Genomic DNA, 16,150 nt, shown 5'->3' with positions numbered 1-16,150 from the left:
GCTCCTCGCCCACCCTGTGGATTCTAAGGCAAAATGTCCTTCCTCCTGTCCACTTTTGCCCTGGCTGCCCCATTTCCCCCACCCCCTTTGTCTTACGGCTCTGCTGGATGGACGTGGTGGCTTCCTGTGTGACCACTGGCTCTGCCCCACCCCTTCTCTGCCCCTTCTCCATAAGTGAACGGGTCCTGGTCCTTCCTCCCTGTGGCTCTCCTGAGGGTCTCCCTGCCTCGGGAGTGACATCCCTGTCTACGGGGCCCTGTGTGGCCAGCAGCCCTGTGCCTTCTCCCCCTCTGTCCCCTGCTCCAACTGCCTTAACCTGCCCTCCCGTGGGAGTCCCGTTCTGTGTGCTGGCCAGCTTGGCAGAAGCCTCTCCTAAAAGCCGGCTGAATTCCCTAAATTGGGATCTCATCGTGGACCTGCGTGTGGCTCTGTCACTGCAGGGAGGTGTGTATTTCCCCACTAGACAGCCGCTGGTCTTGACCCTCTGTGCTCTGGGCCTGGAGTTGGAACTGGCTGGAGTAGGGAAGTGGCCCAGAGAGGGTAAGGTTGATTCCCAGCTGTCCTCGGCGGGGGTGTGGGGGGGAAGCAGGGGCCCCTCTGTTCCCTGGGGACAGTGCCTGCCCACAGGGCCTGGCTCTGCTGGAGCCCATTACAGGACAGGCTGCAGGTGGCTGGCCGCCGAGGCTTCCGGGAGCCGTGCCCGGTCCTCCTGGCTCCAGCCTTCCCGCAGGGCCTGTCTCTGGAGCTGCCGCAGATGGCAGGACCCGGTGCCAAGCCCGGGGACATCATACTGAAGAAAGCTTAGAAAAGAGAAGACAGGGCAGGAAAGAAGCGACTGGATGGTTTCTCTGTGAGCTGCCTGCAGCTGCCCTTTCTAGCCCTGGGGTCTGAAAGGGCCTGGCCAGGACAGGCAGCAGGTACAGAGGGTGAGCTCTTGCTGAGCTGTCCATCCTGGGGGATCGTGGTGACAAGAGCTTGCAGTGCGCACATACTGACTCCATACGCACATCATGGGTTACTGTGAGCTCGGCATTCCTACCATGGCACCTGTTTTAGAGATGGGGAAACTGAGGCTCAGAGAGGTGGAGAAAGGGGTCCTTAAAGTCATCTTGAGGGGTTAGTGAGCGGGCAGGTCTGGTGGATGACCTCAGGGATTAGCTCGTTTTCTGGGTGGGAAGACAGCGCCGAGAGCACTGGGGTCTTGCCCAGGGGCACGACTTTCAGAGGAGAGGTGACACCCAGCTGCGTCTTTGGACTTCCTGTCCAGAGTCTCTCCCCCTCACTGTTGGCACTCCTCCCTGTCACATGTCACACTGTCCACCCTCCACCTGTTCACCCAGGGAGGGCGCCTGAACTTGTGGGTATACATCACAGGGTGAATATAGAGGGAAAGCCCCACAACTTTTGTGGGAATTTTAACCTTGGGCCACTCCACCAACCCTTTTTTTTGTGATGGGTTTTTCAAATAGGGTCTCATGAACTATTTGCCCAGGCTGGCCTCGACCTGCGATCCTCTCTGCCTCCTGAGTAGCTAGGATTACAGGTGTGAGCCACCAGCGCCCAGCTCTCATTGTTTTTGGTGTTGATGGGCTGCCCTGTGGGATTTTCCCCACGGGGCATTTGTCTTGGTGCGGAGCCCTATGCTGCCGTGTGCGGTGCCCCTGTGGCTTATCCGTGTGCCTGCGATGGGAAGATGGCTGGTTTCCAACAGGATCTTTGTGGAGACAGGACTTCAGTCCCTAAGAACAGAATTTTCTGGTCATGTCGCAAATGTTCAACTCTGTAAGAAGCTGCCAACCTATTACATTTGTCTTTTTTGGTGGCACTGGGCTTTGAACTTAGGGCCTCGTGCTTGCTAGACGGGCGCTGTACCGCTTGAGCCACTCTGCCAGCCCAAAAGCTGGGGAGCTGTTCTCCCTGGTGAGGGTTCTGGTTGCTCCACGTTCTTTCAGCAATTGATGGCGTTGGTTCTGTCCCTTTCGGCGGGTGGGCTGTGGTGTCCTCTGGTTTTAGTTTGCACATCCCTGCTGATAAACGGTACCACCAAGTGTCTTTCCAGCTGCGGATGGGCCATTTGCGTGTCCTTGTGGAGGGTCCTTCAGATCTTCTGTGCAGTTTTCTATTGAGGCGACTGACACTTATTTGTCTGCGGCCGCCCTCTGTGTCCCCTGGATACTGGTTGTCACTGTGCTGCCTTCCCCTATGACTCCTGAATGAAGGTGGTTTGGCAGGCATCCTCCTGGGGCCCTAGGGGAAGTTAATGGGGCAGCTCTGTGGTGGCCTGTGACGTGGTCCCTTATCAGGACATGGGCTGCCTTTGAAACCGCATGGTCTGGGGTTGGCAGCTCAGCTCTGTCACTTCCTAGCCTGGGGGGGAGGGGGGAGTTGGGCGTGAGACTTGGAGTCTCTGAACTCAGTCCCTCTCCTCCCCGTCGAGGGGTCATTGCGCCTCCCTTGGCCTAAGGTAGCAGACACTGTCATTTCCACTGCTCCGAGTGGTTCTGCTGAGCCCCGTGGAAGCTGCTATGTTTGGTAACAGCCCCTGTGTTCTCCTGCAGGTCTCTCCGGGACTTTGAGGACACGGCTCCCTGGTGGCAGTTTCTGGTAGGTTCACCTCTGTCCCCACTGGCTGGGACCTTCTTGTGGGAGATGGCTCTGGGTCGGGTTCTGCTGATCACTGTGCTTGGGGCTTTTGTGTGGCCTTGTGGGGTGGTGCCTGGCCCCTCAGAGCTGATTGGGGCAGGGAGCAGCTGGGGGAGTTGGTGGGTCCCCTGGGGAGGGGACATTCCCTGAGGGGCTGCCGTGGGGAGAGTTCATCCTCCCTTGGTTGAGTGAGTATTTCTGAAGCACCTACTGTGTGCTGGGTCCCGCTCTGGGTCCCGTGGTGGGTCTGAAGATGGAGCTGTGAGAAGGTGGACGAGCCCCACCGTTGCCAACACAGACTGTACTGCGGTCGGTACACCCTCTGCGTGCTGTGCTCATCGCTGACGTGCGCTGGCGTGAAGAATGAGTAGAGGGGTTTATGGGCTGTGTGGCTGGGCTGGGGGTGCAGGTTCAAGTGGGGGCTCAGGATGAGCTGCCCAGGGAAGATAAAGACCCGAGGAGGGGCGGAGGGAGCAGGTAGGCATCTGGGGAAGTGTGCAAAGGCCCCGAGGCAGTTTGCAGTGGCTTCACTTGGGTGGCTGTCTGGGAGAGGCCTTTTTCATTTGTCCTGAGCCTTTGGGGATCCCCACAGGTAGAAGTGGGGACCAGCCCTTCAGGCCCTCAGTTTCCCTGAGTGCCCTGGGCACAGTAGCAGTGACTTATCTTGGAGCAGGAAGTAGCAGGTACCACTAATTGGGGGTGCCGGGTGCTTATAGCTCAGCATGGTTGGCCTCCTGGCCTTGGCAGTTGGAAATAAGGGCCTTGTTGGGTGCTTCTCCTCTCTCCTCCCCCTCCTCCTGCTCCCCATCCATCCTCGTCAGGCTTAATGGGGCGCCTTCCTCCCTCCACCAGAGCTGAGAGCTGAGTTATCTGCCTGTCATGCCAGTGGCCCACCCGAGGGCGACAAAAGGGCTTTTTGTCTGCAAGCACTTAGCTTCCTCCACTGGGGCATCCATCACGACTGAGGGAGGAGGGAGGCAGGCAGAGGGAGGAGGGGTGGGATCCCCTCCCCCGCCCCCTCCCCCGCAAGGGCCCTTCTGGGGGACCTAAGCGACTCCTGTCCAAGATAAGGTCTGTCTGAGGCTGTGGGACAGACAGGACAATGCCTGGAGCGTCTGTACCGGAGGGAGGGCCGCGGGGACCCTGAGTTCCTCATTCCCTGGAGCAGTTCTGGGGACCCTTAGGGGACTCTCCTGCCCTGGGGTGATCTGGTGAGGGACGGGAACAGATGTCCTAGATAATAATAGCAGCAGCCACACAAACACTTGACACACACATGCACACAGACATGTCATCACACCCCTTCTGAGCCCCTCGTGGCATTGCCTCATTTAACCCTCGGAGTGACCCCTGCCTACAAGGACACCTAGACTATTCGACATGTCCCTAGGGGGCACAGCCCCACTCGCCCTGGGCTGTTGGAGGGCCTTTGGTGTGGGCTCGGCCCCAGGCTGGGTTCTGCCCTTGTGTATGAATGGGGTGGAGAAAGGTAGGGAAGGGGACTCGGAGCCTCCCCAGGCAAGGGGTGGGAGAGAAGGCCGGGGAGCTGGTGTGTGGGGTGTGGTGTAGAAATTGGGATGTAGGTGCCGGGGCAGCTGGGCTGGAATCCCATGTCCTAAGGTGGGCGGTGACCAGAGCTGTGTGGTGGGTTCCAGGGACTTGGCCAGTGGGGTCATTCTGGGCTCCATGTTCCACCTGGACAGTGGGAAAGGCCTGGGTGGGGCGGGAAGCCCATGGGAGGACCCCTTCCTTTGCCTGCAGGACTGTTGTGCTCTGCTTCCTTCCAGCTCAGGCTGCTCAGCCCCTGCCTTCCTCCCCTTCCCCCTCCTCCCCACAGGGCCACCCTCAAATGACAGCAATTAATGGTGCCTGGGATGGTGGAGGCTGACAGCTGAGCGTGCTGCCCCGCTAATCGGGCCCGGGGGACGCCCCTTCTGTGTGGCTCTGTGCAGGCCGGTCCTCCTGGTACTGTAGAGCACTGGCCGCCTGTGTAGGCCTAGGGTGGGCACAGAGTCCCCAGCCCTGCAGCGCTCCCATCCTTCTGTTACCCTTGATCTTTGATCACGGGGTTCAGATGACCCGTCCTGCACCGTGAGTGTGTGACAGTTGGCGCCTGGTGTCTTACTCCAGCAGACGTCCTGACCTGGACCAGCAGCTGTCCTGAGTCAGCCTAGGGCAGCACCTTCCCAGGGTCTCCATCCCTCCCCCACTCCTCCTGCGAGGGACGGGAAACCTCGCTTGTCCTGTGCTGGGTAACAAGGGCCACACACACACCCCACCCACCACAGACCTGGAGCCCAAGTCCTGTCTAAGCGTGGTCAGTGTCATGGGATTCCTAGCTAGTCCTGTCCACACTGTCCTCTTCACTGCAGCAGCAACAATGAGGCCCCTGCTGTATGCCAGGACCTGCAGCTGGTACTTGCAGCTCGGTTCATTTTAGTCAACTTACGACGTTTCTTTTATAAATGGACAAGAACAGTGACTTGCTGTAAGTGACCCAGCAAGGATGGGACACATCTGTGTCTCAACCCAGGCCTGTCTTGCTCAGGGCTCATAAATTGGGGACTTTGGGGAAACTCGAGGGACAGTTAAAGGAACCACAGACCTGACTTGGAAGTGGGGAGACAGGGTCAGCAGTGCTCTCATATAAAAAAATCAACTTACTACTTAAATCCACCTTATTGACATGTAATTAGCCTGCCTTAAGATGCACAGTCCTAGAAGTCCCGATGAAGGTGAGCATCCCACCCAGTACCTGCTGTCATAGATGTTCTGGAAGCTTCTAGGATTTCCTAATAAAGCTTTCATCCTGTGGAGGACTGACCGTCCTGCTGTGTGAGCATGTGACTGTTTGTTGGTTTGCTGTTAGGAATAAAACGCCTCTCGATTATTCTTGTGTGAGACTTTGTGGGATGTGTTTCCTTTTCTCCTGTGCAAATGTCCAGGAGTGGGTGACTGGGTAGGTGACCGTGTGCAGAGAAGCCACCTGACTGTTTTCTAAAAGCTGCAGTCCCCCCAGCAGTGCGTGACTAGTCCAGTGGTCCCACATCCAAGCTAGGACTTGATGCTGTCAGGTCAGCCATTTGGCTGGGTTCCACTTCCACTTTTGGGTTCCAAAAGTCGGCTGCCTTTTGGGTAAAGGCTGTGGTTTTGCTTTGCAATTGTGTGTCTGGCCCCCCCCCCCCCCCCCCCCCGGTGGAATTCTATCAGGAAAGACAGACAACATCCGCCAGTGTTAATTCTCTCATTTCTTCATAGTCTTAGGTGACTCCCTGCTTTTTTCTTGTCTTATTGCGTGGGCTGAGATGGCCAGGTGGGTGTTGGATAGCAGCTTTTGGGTTTTTCACATTAGCCAGCTGTGTGTGTGTGTGTGGTTCCTAACATTCCCAGTTTACAGACAAGGAAACTGAGGCCCAGAGAGGACAGGTGCTTTCAGCATGAGGAGAGTAGGAATTTATGGCTCCCTACCCTCCTCCGTGCCAGGAAGTACAGCTCCATTTGTTGTGTGGTCTGGAGGGTCACGCCAAGAACTGACAGCTGGACAGGACCAGGGCCACACCCACGTCTCCTCTCCTGTGGGTTTCCTGTGCTGGAGAGGCTAGGGTGTGGACAAGGTCCCGTGCCTTCCAGCTCCAGCAGTGTCCCTTGGCACCCTGCTCTGTTAAGTGAGCTGCGGGCTGTGACTCTGCCTGTCTCCATCCCGTTGGTTTGGGCAAAGTCACACAGTCCTTCCGGGGAGCTATTTTGGGGAGAAGCAGGTGCAGGAGGCCCAGGAGTTGGGGGAGGGGGTGGAGAGGACCTCCTCCTCCTTGCCTGAGGGGTGTCAGCCAAGATGACTTTTCGGGGAAGGAGGCCCGTAAATTAAATAAGCAATCCCGTAAATGAATAAGTAATGAAGTTAGTGGGGTGCCTAATTCCTGCTTGCCTCACATGCATAATTATGGATGGATGCCTGCCCGATAATTGTCCTGGCTTTTTAATCCTCGGCCCCGACAATGTGGCCGCCGTCTGACTGTGATCCCTGCTCCCCCCGCTGGAGGGGGCTGCTGTGCTTGGGGCTCTGAGCCTTGGTGGGGCTGGGGTCCCTGGAGGGCTGTGTGCCTGGTCGGACTTGACCTCCTACTACAGTGAGGTTTATAAGCCTGCTCGAGGTTGGTGCTGTCTCTGTGATGGCAGCAGTAGGGTTCCAGTGGTGAGCATGGTGTGATTTCGGACATTGCTTATTTTTTTATTTGGTGGCACTGGGATTTGAACTCAGGGTTTCGTGCTTGCTCAGCTGTCGCTATGGCTTGAGCTGTGCCTCCAGTCCGTTTTGATCTGGTTATTTGGAGATAGGGTCTCGCTTTCTTCCCGACTGGCTTGGGCCTCCGTCCCACTCCCTCTGTCGCTGGGATGAGGGGCGTGTGCCACCATGCCCAGCCATTCATTGGTCGACATGGGGTCTCGTGAACTTTTGTGTGCAGGCTAGTCTCCAACTGCAATCCTCACGATTTCAGCCCTCCCAGTAGGAGGCCACACCTGCTCATCCCAGGTGCCCCCTTTGGCTCCACATTCTGACGTGTGTGAGGCTGGGCCCTGTGCTGTCCAGTCGCTTTGTGGCCATATGGGTCTGTAGTGCTGCGGCTGGGTGGGCGTGGGGCGTGCACACTCCCGTGTGCTGACTTCAGACCATTAGGGTTGGGACTCCCCCTGCTCCTTGCCATAAGTCCAGATGGAAAGGGGGTTGAGCACAGAGCCACCTGAAGGATGGTGTGGTGCAGGCCACAATCCAGGGAGGCTGCCTGGAAGAGCTGGGATAAACACATTTGGATGGCACCTGACCTACATTGGAGGGACTGCAAGCTGCGGAGTGCAGAGGCGCGCCTGCCACACCCACTTCCTGCAGAAGCTAATGAGCCTGACCTCTTCTCGGCCTGCTGCTGTGAGTGCCCTTAGCCCTGTCCTTGTCACCGTGATGGATTTCTCATGGTCCCTGAGTCTTGCAGCCATGGCTGGGTGCTCAGTGTGTCACAGATGTCCCTGCACGACCCCTGGGCAGGCGCTGTTGTTATTAACCCTGTGTTCTAGATGGGAAGGCTGAGGTTACAGAGAGTGTGACCTTGACTGCTTGCTCAAGGTCACACAGCTGGCATTCCACACATCTGTTCATGTCGGGGTGATGTAAATGCCACCTGCCTCCATGGTGCCGTGCCAACCACTGTTATAGCCAGCCTGAGTCTCTGAGCAGCTGTGGGCCATGTACGGCCTCAGAATGCAGCAGCTGCCCTGCGCAGGTCATGGTGGGGAGTGGGGGGAAGAGGAGGTACCCAGCAAGGAGATGCAGGCCCCGTGGATCACACGGACTGGTGGGCAGATGGGCCAAAGAAGTAAACTATACTGGGAAGCTAGAGAAGTGCCACTCGTGGAGTAACACGGGGTGGGGAGGGCAGAGCGGCTCTGGTGTTTTTGGGGGGGGGCTCCTGTTATTTTCAGGGGTACTTTCTGAGGAAGTGGCATTTTAGCTGGGGCCTGCACAGTGAGAAGGAGCCAGCCATGGGGAAGGAAGAGGAGAAGTCTTCCGGTTAAGGGGCACAGTAGGTGCAAAGGCCCTGAGGCCAGAGCAGAGCTGGGGGGCCAGCAATGACTCCCTGGATCTGAAGCTGTTCTGCAGCCCTGGGGGCTGGGCTCTTTTCTGCAGATAAGGCAGAAGTCAAGTTTAATGACTTGCTTTTTTTCTACTTTCTTCTTGTGGTGGTGATTCATGGGCACATGGAACGTTCTGAGCACTTGTAGGATCTGAGTGATGGAAAAGTCGGGGCACCGTTAATGTCCAGAAAGTGTCAGATACACAAGCAAGTGCCACCGAGGGTGGTAGGGTCCTGAGGGCAAGGGTCAAGCATTCCTGATGTGTCTGTCTGTCTCTTGGGACCAGAGCCATCTGAGGTGAGACCCACGGGTGACTAGTGCTCACCTTGAGGAGTGCTGGGGTTGTGGCACAGATGCGTGAAGCTAGGTTAGGCCACTGAGGAATTACTGGGTGCTCAAAATGGAAAGTCCAGGACAAGACAAGTTCAGGCATGGCTGGATCCAGGAGCACAACATTGCCGCAGGGAGCTGACTCTGCCTCACCCCGTTTCCTTCAGTGGGTGCTAGGCGGGTTTGTGGCCACCAGCCCGGCCCACCACCCCAGGGGAGGGGGAGGCATCAGAACTGGAACCGAGGACGCTGACCCTCCTCCTCTGGCCTGTTTACTCCTTGAGCGAGGCCTTCAAACTGCTCTTCGTGATAGCAGGGGGAGGTGGCCAGAGAGGGAGAGGAGGGGGAGGTCAGCATAGGATGAAAGGGAAAGGTGGGGGTTATAGCTAAACACTGCCAGATATTTTTTTCCTTTTAAAGGGAAGGTGAATATCTGAATTTTATAAGAAATGTCCTAAAAAACCCAAAAAAACCCAAAACAAAACATTGTGTGGGACAGAAACAGTTTTCCAACTGGCTGTCACCATTTTGTGGCCTCTGTTCTTATCTGTTCCTTTTATTATCTTATTTATTTATTTATTTATTTTGGTGGGACTGGGGTTTGAACTCAGGGCTTCAGGCTTGTAAAGCAAGCACCCTGCTGTGGGAGCCACACCTCCAGTCCATTTTGCTCTGGTTATTTTGGAGATGGGGGGTCTCCAGAACTATTTACCCAGGCTGGCCTTAAACTGAGATCCTCCTGATCTCAGCCTCCTGAGTCGTGAGGATAACAGGGGTGAACGCTGTGATCTGGGCTGAATGGCCCATGAAATGTTCCAGAAGGCCTCCCGGGCCTGGGAAGTCACCTCTCACACCCGTGGAGATACCTTTCTGTTCCCTGGGGCCTGCTGAGCAACGAGACAGCGAGGCCTGGAGGTTAGTGACCTAGGCCTGGGGCCTGCATTCTGGGGTTCACACCCCAACTTTGCCGCTTCTTGCCTGCCTGCCTGCTTTTCGGCTTATTGCGCCATAGCTCTGTACCTCGGTTTTTCCACCTGAGACCTGGGGATAACCATACCTCTGGGGTTGTGAGGCATCATGAGGACACAGGTGCCCAGGCTCGTGGGATGTATCGTTGCCCAGTCAGGTCCCCGTGGGAGCATTCTGAATGCCCCCCTTTCCCTCTGCCACTGCCACTGCCGTGAGTTCCAGGGCCCCAGCAGCTGTCGTGTGTCTGCCCAACCCTCTCTGCCACCACTCTGGTCCCCTGTGTCCCTGTGGCCTTCTGGATCCACGGCTGTCAGAAGCTAGCCTTGAGTGAGCAGTTAGCTCTGCCAGCTGAGAGAGGCATCCTGTGACGCAAAGCGGCCCCCGGCACTGCTGCTCCTGGAGATGGCAGGCTGAGGGGCTGCACTGGAGCCACCTTGGGGAACAGCTCTGTGCCTGGACCTAGCGATGTGGGCGCAGGTTGCACTGGGCTAGGTCCCCATTGTGTGCTGAGGCTGTGGGCTGCATTTCCCACCGCGGGCTTCCGATGCCCCTTGGGAGGGGTCTCTAGCTGGCTCAGGCTGGTGGGGACACATCAGCCTCTGGCCTGTGTCCAGTGTCAGCAGCCCTGAGCCTGCCCTGTGCTTCCAGCCTGGCTCCCCGGAGGTGTCGGGTAGGAGACGGGGGCAAGGACATCGTGGATGCTAAATGACAGAGGGCGTCTGCATTGTTGTGGGGTGAGCTGTGGCCCCCAAAGGTATGGGGAGCATAGGTGTAGTGGACAGAGGGTCTTAGCAGAGGGGACACCAGTGAGGAGATGGAGGTGAGGCCCCGCTGGAGGTGGTGACAGAGTCCTTCTAAGAGAAGAGGTGACTGGCAGGAGCACTCTGAGGACAGGTAGAGCTGGAGTCAGTTCCCTGTAGACCGAGGGCCACAGCCACCAGGAGCTGAGACGCCCTAGGGTGGAGGGAGCCGGCCCTGGGACATTTGGGAGTTCTGGCCCCAGCACTGAGGGGGTGCATCGCTGGAGGTTTGAGGCCCCCGGTTTGCAGTGATTTGTTACTGCAGTCTCTGGAAGCTGGAGCGGTTGTTCTGATGACACTGAAGGTTGAAGTTCTTTGGTTACTGCCGTGTGTATTCTTAGTGCTTAGTACATACAGAAGGAGCTCAATATGTGCTTGTTGCGTGTCCGGGAGTCTTAGTGGCAGGAGGTGCAGCTGCTTCAGGGTCAGCACCCTGGGCTGGGTTGGGGTCCGTTTCCCAAAACCGTCTTCATCCATTTTCAGTTGAGCACGTCACGGGAGATTGGCCACTAAAGTAAGTGACAGTTTCTCAGCTTCCAGCGTGTTTGTAGTGGCGCCTCCACCGCCTGTAGGCATTTCCAAAACACTCTCATCACCCCAAAAGGAAGCCCCGTGTTGTGTCCTCCCCCACCGCCCCACCCCCAGGTCCTGGCCACCCTGGAGGCTTCTGCTCAGATCTGCTTTTTCCGGACGCTCACACTGTGGGATCATGCACTGGGTGGGGTTTTTGAGATGGGTTCTCCCTAGGCCGCTCAGCCGGGCCTGCTTTGGCCTCCTGAGTGCTGGGATCACAGGCTCAGGCCCCGCGCCCGGCCAGCGCGTGGGTTTTGTGTCTTGCTGCTGAGCATTGCGTTCTGAGGCTCAGAGCGTCAGCTTTGCTTCCTTCTTGCAGCTGGGTCCGCTCTGTCGTGTGGGCACACAGCCATCAGCCATCGTATAGAGGCTTTTCCGGGGGAGGCTGAGGCTGCCTAGGCCGGAAGCACTGGGCCTGGGAGGGGAGTTGGAGGTAGGAAAGGCCGGACCTTTCCAGCTTCCTTTCTCTCTGTCTCCATCTCTGTCTCTCTCTGTCCCCACCTCCCCCATCTCATCCCTGGTCCCCCGCCTTATCTCCCACCTGGCCGCGAAGCAGCAGCCCACTGTGAGTAGGTGGGGTGGGATGCCGGTGGGCTCAGGCTGGACCCTGAGTGGTGGCCTTGGCCATGGTCCAGCTCTGGTCCTCTGAGTCGCTGGCTGCACACCCAGGTCTCTGTTGCTCTGAGAGCCTGCAGGTAGGTACCCCACGTGACAGCTGAGCAGACCGACGCCCGGAGAGGCTGGGCCCTGTCAGGATACCTGGCCTGGGTCTCCTGGACTCCTGTGCCCTTCACCTGTGCCTCTGCGGCCTCCGTGGACTTGTATCCCAGACCTTCCTCCTGGACCACCATTCAAAGTGTTGCTTGGCAGGCATGTCTTAGAAGTGGCTAGTCACCGTCAGGCCGGGGGTGAGGGACACCTGTGCTGAGCAGAGAATCGCACGCCGATTCTTAACCTTGGTTCAGTTTTGGTGATGGACTCTATCTATAGGCCCTGCCCGCTGGCCCTGGCTTTTGCTGATTTTTTGTTAAGTCACTCAACAAACTGACGCTGCCCAGCATCTCGTGGGGAAGACAGGAAGCAGCAGCTAGTGACCGCGAGATGACACGGCCCATTCTGTGGGGTTGAAGAGTTCCTCTGGGTTCCGGGGCCAGCCTCTGGGAAGGTCTGCATGCGGGCAGGCCTGTGTCCAAAACAAACAACCAGAACGAAAGGAGCAGAGCATCCTGCTCCAGACGCTCTGTTGAGCTGCTTCCTGGAGGCCTTAGGAGAGGTAGCCATGGCCTGTTTCTGGGTTTCACAGTCGCTTGGTGGTCATGGTGAGAGCCGGAGGGCAGGAAGACAGTGTTCTGGTTCTTTGGCTTAAAGCCTTCAGATGCTCATGTCTTTCTGTGCCTCAGTTTCCCCACCTCTAGAAGAAGGCTGCACAATGGGGCTCCACCATTGGCCGTGGGACAGGTCTTCTGAAGCCTTTAAGACTCTCTGGGAGGTCAGCTGGGTGGGGCTGGAAGACCAGTGATGACGGCAGACACATCCGACCTGCGGGGTCCCAGTGGCCTCTTCATGGTCTCCCAGCAGCCACTGTGGGCCCCAGGTTGTCCAGTGGCCACAGGCCATTGTCACATGCTAACCTGCTGGCTCCTTGCGCTATCAAGTGGTGAGGTGGATGCAAGCCAGGCTTGCCCAGCTCAAGCCCCGTGCAGCCGCTATCCAGGAGTGGGACCTTTGGGTGTGACCTCTTCGCCTCTTGGGACCTGTTTTCTTTTCTGTGTATTGGGACTCACAGCATGCCCACCTTTTTTTGTCATGCTGTGAGGACAGCCGCTGAACCAGGTGACACAGCTGGCACAGCGTAGACACCCAGGATGAGCTGCTGGGCTGGGTGTGTGTTAGTGCTCATCCTGAGACCCTAGTGAGTTAGGGTGACAACAGCCATGTTGCTGGAGTCAGGGCCCTGCTCGGCGGCTGAATGACCTCCCCCCAGTCCCATTACCTCCCTCGTCTCAGCTCTTGTTTCTTCCTGTCACCATCAGCCACGGCACACGGCCTCAGACCTTTCCCTGGCCTGTGCCTCCTGCTGTTGGTGGCCTGGGGACAGCATTTGGGCTCGCGTCACTCACTGGTCCCAACTCCTGTTTCTAGGGCCTGGGCAGCAAACTGGAGACCACGTGGAACCTCCTTGACTTCCTGGTGGCTTGGGTGCTGCTTCCCAGAGCCCCACGAGCCACAGCACGCAGCCTGCCCCTGGCCGATGACACCCAGAGGATCTCGGGCTGGCCTCTGAGTCACACGGCCACCACCGCAGGCGGCGTAGCCTCCTGGCTGCCCCCCAGGCCCGCTTCCCCGCCTGTGTATGCACGCTGGGCTCTGACCTTGTCCAGGCCACCACTGAGATGACCGTGGTGCAGGACACCCGGCCGGTTTCCTGTTCCTGAGATTAGAAGGACGCGACTGTGTTCCCGGCCATCTGGCCTGCAGGACCGGGGCGGGTGGCCGGGAGGAAACGGTTAAGGGAGGGACAGTTGGCGCAGCTCCGCCCGCCGGCTGCGAAGAGAGAGGAGCAGAGCCAGCGAGGAGAGGAGAGGAGAGCAGAGCGAGGAGGTTTTCTCCGTCTCCTTCTCCTTCTGGAGCGAGTGAGCGAGCTAGAGCGAGCTATAAAAAGGCCGGGCTGGAGGCTGGCAGGCCGCCTGCGTCGCCATGGCGACAGGGATTATTACTTACTGTCAGGGGAGAGGCGCGGCCCGCACTTTTGGCTCCGGAGCTGGAGGAGTGGACTTATGTAATTCCCGGTGTTTATAGGCCCGGGTGGCACAGGCAGGGCCGGCGCGGCCAGACGTCTCGGTGGTGGCCCGCGGTGGGTCGTGAGGCCTGCAGGGTGTCCCTGGTGGATGCTGGGCGGCTGCGATTTTGGGGACACCGGGCCGGAAGCCTGGGGGGCCATCTGGCCGCTGGCCCCCCGCGGGGCCTCCCCGGCAGGGGTGGGGACCCAAGTCTCGCGGGAAGGGGAGCCTGTCCCCGAGGAAGGAGGATGGGCCTGCAGCTAGCTGCGGGTGGTGTGTCCTCGGGGCCCTGGCGGGCTGCGCTGACCCGGACTGGCACACCGGCCCCTCCTCCGGGTGGGACTGCTTCTGCAAGTTGGGTTTGGAGCCGCTGTGGCGATGGCCCCTCGTGTGCTCGGTAAGAGAAGTTGCCAGGTTCTGCCGCAGCTGTGGCTGTGTCCCCTTGGTCCACGGAGGGTGGCTGCAGCCTGGGAGGGGGCTGCTGTGGTTTGCAGGATGCAGGCAGGGGGCCACTGCTGGGAGGAGCCCAAGTCCTGCCCCGGACATGGTGGTCCCAGGCCAGGGTTGGGGACTGGTGGGCACCGGTCAGCCAGCTTCAAGAGTGGCTGTGACAGATCCTTGCTCAGGGACAGTGGACCGGGCCCTCTTAGCCAGAGAAATTGCAGAAGTCTGGGAAGACAACTGAGCACTGGCCCGGCCCCAGGAGGGGACGTGTGGGGCTGCATTGGATTTCTCTGGGGGACGTCTGGCATGCCCACCCCGTGACCACCCATGGGACAGCAGGGCATTGTGTTCTGGGATCCTGGCTTGGCTGTGGAAGACACAAGATTGGGGCCTGGGACCTGGGGCTCCTGCAGGGAGGCCAGGTGCAGGCAGCACTGGGCCTGGCCTGGCTCCCCACCGAGGTGGCGCTTGGCTTGGTGCCGTGTCTGGTTTGAAGGCAGAGCCACCGGCCCAGGCTTGCCCAGGGCCCTGGCAGCAACAAGCAGGATAAACACTGGGAAGTTGGAAGGGTTTCCTGAGCGTGCAGGGGCCTCAGCCGTGGGCCGTGGGTGGGAGGGACTCAGGATTTATTCTCAGACTGCTGTGCTGAGATGGATGAGGGAGGCAGTGGCCTTTTGTGGGGCTCTAAGAGTTCAGGGTGACAGGGAGCTTACAGAGGGACTGCTCATTTGCTACAGACCCCGATTGCATTCCCGTTCTGTCCCTTTTTAGGTGTGTGTGGCCCAGGACCGATTGCCTCACCTATAAAACTCACTTTGCTCCTCTGGAAAGTGGGTTGACAATGGGGTGACGTGACACAGGGCGCACACAGGTATGGGGATAGCAGGAGAAGTGGTTCCGAGGTGGGCCCAGGGGCAGGTGACCTCTGGGCTGTGTGACTCTGGCAAGCTGCCTCATGCCCACAAGTCTCAGTCTTTCCATCTAGGGGATGGGTAGTATGTCATTCCTCACCCTGTAAGCCGTGTGGCTTACGTGAGCTAATGGGCTGGGCCTCTGGCTCACAGGACACGCACGGTTGACGTTAGGGGACTCTGGTTGTTGGTGATAGTGATGATAACCTGGACTGAGGGCGGGAGGGCCCAGAGACTTGGGCATCTCAAGGTGGAGGAGTTCATGAAGTTGTAGCAGAGAGGCAGGTTCAAGTCCCAGTCTGACTGCGGGTGGGTGTGGGTGTCCTCCTTTCTTCTTGTGCAGAGCTCTTCCTGGCTTAGTGGGGGACCCCAGCCCTGGACAGTGGGACCAAGCTCTGTTTTCATCTAGCTCTGCTCTGCATTGGGCCCCTCTGACCCAAGCCCTCAGTGCCAGTCCTGGACCTGGTGCCCCTGACAGTGCCCGGGGTACCTGGGGGCCAGCTGTCTTGCTGAGAGTGGCAGCAGAGGTCCTGTGTTTGTAAGTGACACCGGATGCCAGGATGGTAACTGGCTCGCGGCCTCCTCTGTCTGGCCAGCAGGAGCCAACAGGGTGTTCCCTGAGTGTCCAGCCCACCCGTGCCAGCTGCCTGCTATCCAATTGCCCTCGAGCCTCTCCTGAGACCTCACGAAAGGCCCCTGACTTGGGGGTCCCAAGCATGTCCCTTTCTGTCACCAAGACCTGGCTTCTGCTTCAGAGTAGTATGGCTGCCTCTGGCCTGCCTGAGGGTCTCAGTGACTGAGAAAATGAGGTGTGGAGTCCAGGGCAGAACTCAGCCCAAGGACCTTGGGATGCAACAGGTCTATGTCAAGTGGTGTGGTCACCCTTGCCCACACGAGTGTTTAGAACCAAACACAAGCACACGCACACACTTATGCACGCACTGTGCTCACACTCAGTGAGTGCGTGCACCATGGTGCAATCTGGAGGAGGCTGGCGGGGTGAGCGCTCCTTTGGTTTTGACCGTGGTATTGAAGTCTGGTATTGGGAGGGTGTCGCCTTGGAGGAAGGTGCACG

The 16,150-nt window shown here is 58.4% G+C and overlaps 1 protein-coding gene across 23 annotated transcripts in view; it reads left to right on the top strand.

Annotated features, from left to right (window-relative positions):
• Ncor2 (nuclear receptor corepressor 2) overlaps nt 1-16,150 on the top strand; it is a 162,824-nt gene that overhangs the window by 21,373 nt on the left and 125,301 nt on the right. For 19 of the 23 annotated variants that reach the window (XM_074060784.1, XM_074060783.1, XM_074060796.1 and 16 more), the window contains exon 2: nt 2,559-2,604. The gene's annotated coding sequence lies outside the window, so the exon portion shown is untranslated. Of the gene's footprint in view, nt 1-2,558; nt 2,605-13,550; nt 13,574-13,621; nt 14,118-16,150 lie in introns of those variants that run through there. The other 4 variants (XM_074060774.1, XM_074060776.1, XM_074060775.1 and 1 more) reach the window with 3 other exon arrangements.

Source organism: Castor canadensis, chromosome 18, assembly GCF_047511655.1.
Source record: "Castor canadensis chromosome 18, mCasCan1.hap1v2, whole genome shotgun sequence".
Taxonomy (NCBI): domain Eukaryota; kingdom Metazoa; phylum Chordata; class Mammalia; order Rodentia; family Castoridae; genus Castor; species Castor canadensis.
Note: the sequence above shows the minus strand (reverse complement) of the source record. Positions and strands in the feature narration are given on the sequence as shown.